Here is a 2372-nt window from a genome sequence, read left to right on the forward strand (position 1 = left end):
TGTTTCAATTTGTCATAACACAGAGATTGTTGTCTTGGTTAATGTTGAGTTGTTAAAACACAAACATCTCAAACAGTCAAAAACATAAAGTCTCCTTCATGTTCATGACATGTGTCGTGTCATGGTTATGACAGTGTCATGTCAGTTGTAAGCACACCCCTTAAAATGAAGTTAGTTTTTTTTAATATTAATATAAAAAAAAATGAGATGTGAGTTAAAAAGATCCAATTCGAGAAGAAATTTGAGAAGAAAAAGATCCAATTCGTTAACAGCCAAGTCCCCCGCCGAATGTCTGCTTATCATTTTAAGAAAAGGAACAAATGAACTTTTGAATGAATGCAAACGATTATATGCACATACATAAGCCAGGGCATGCTAGTATGATGAAAAGAGTGGGTTGGAAACACAGCTTTGCCCCATTGCTGATGCACTATTGAGCAGGGCACCCCTGCTGGCCCTCAAACATACTCTACTACAATCCCTGTTCCCCGTTTGCAATCTAAATGCACTTAAGGCACAGTTTCATGTTCGTTCCTCCATTTGCATTGCCCTGGTAAAGGCCTCTGTATTCTGACAGTAGCAGGGCTCTGTGTTGAACTCTACACCGTGTCTTTAGGACTGACAGGTATGTTTATATGCAGAACACACACAGCCACCACCTGGGGAGCAGCTGGGCCTCAGAGAAGAATAGGAAAGTTCAAAGTCGCTCAACTACAGCACGACTAGATGTACAATAGCAGCGCTATATAGGGATACACAAATTACTAACTGTTCAAGATCCATTAGAGAAGGGGATCTTTATTAAGAAGACAGAGGGGGAGCCTTTTAAAACTCAGCAGAGGTAATGGCATTAAAAAGACAAGATTGATGTGTGAGGAAGGACTGACACGCATGAAGGACACGGGAGCCTGACCTCATCTTCAAAGACAACAAGGACTGTCATAGCAGTGAAAATGGGAACTAACAGAATTATTTTGGAAAGTGGCTGCTAGGCTTTCAGCCAACACTCCAACCACAGAATAAGAAAGTGAAGTGTATTGACTGCTCCTGCTTACAACACTGTTATAACATAACTGCCTCTTATTCCAAAAAGGCAACTGGCACAGAGAGGCATGGGTGTCACCCAGGGAAGAAACATCACATCTTGAGGGGATCACACTTTTGGTGTCTTCTAATGAGGGGACCTTTTATGTTGTCATAGGGGCTGTAACATCCCTACAAATTCTGCCAGCCATGAGAACTTAACACGTCATTTTGAACCATGTACAATAACACAGACATGTCAGACTTTCTAATTTGCTGCAAATTGAATTCTGACAAAAAATGGGCAAAAGTCAAACCCCCAGAGAGAACGTATTTCTGGCCACCTCATAACAGGGCACCCACTTACATAAATTCCCTTATGAGCCTTGTCCTTTATTACAATCTGCCAATAAACGCTGAATAGTCCTACCTTCAATGCAAGGCAGGAAACCCTAATCCAAATCTTCCCATGTATTCCCTCCTGGTTGGACGAACAACCTAAAGAAATTCAGTCAGCAGAATAAGAAAAAGGGTTGCCCAGATTTTAACGCATCACACTGTCTCCCGTAGTTGTGTGTCCAGTATACAGGATGGCTCCTGTCCAAGAGGCCCCAAACCACCTCCGTTCAATGTAAAGTAGCATCAATATGCTATTGAGCTCCATCTGGATGATGAAGCTCCTCAAACTGCATACTTAGACACAAAGCAGAGGAATCTTATTTGAACAACTTTGTGAACTGACTCATTTTGGTTTAATATTTTCGGTGATAATCGTTTATACAGATTTCATTTAGATTCAGCTACAAGTAGTTATGGCACTGCTACCATCAGAAAACGTATTATAAACCCAGTTAAGCAAATAAATCATGTTTCTCTAGCATGTTAATGCACTGGTAGTGTTTTAATAAAATCTGTGTCCATTAGCATTTAGTCTACCCCAATTGTTTTATAATATTGTTTCCTGGCATTACCATCCAGGTGTTTTGTGTGTAAATTCAAAATGTGCATTAAACAGTTGAAAGAAATATAAATGATATTGAAAAGATTACTCTGATATCTTTGTTAAATATCAGTGCTTCCTCTCCTCAGTTCATCTAAAGAGGGCATAAGAAGCCACTTGGAACACATTAGATTGCAAACAATTACGCATAGACTCAAACAGTAGAATCTAAGCAATTCAATTTGTTTTGCATTCAGACAGCACAGGACTCATTTAGTAATATTTGTATAGGTCCCCGGAGGTGACTGTATGTGCCAGTATTCTTTATTGTCATTTACACTCACCGGCCACTTTATTAGGTACCCCATGCTAGTAACGGGTTGGACCCCCTTTTGCCTTCAGAACTGCC

The sequence above is a fragment of the Etheostoma cragini genome, chromosome 1 (assembly GCF_013103735.1).
Source record: "Etheostoma cragini isolate CJK2018 chromosome 1, CSU_Ecrag_1.0, whole genome shotgun sequence".
NCBI classification, from domain to species: domain Eukaryota; kingdom Metazoa; phylum Chordata; class Actinopteri; order Perciformes; family Percidae; genus Etheostoma; species Etheostoma cragini.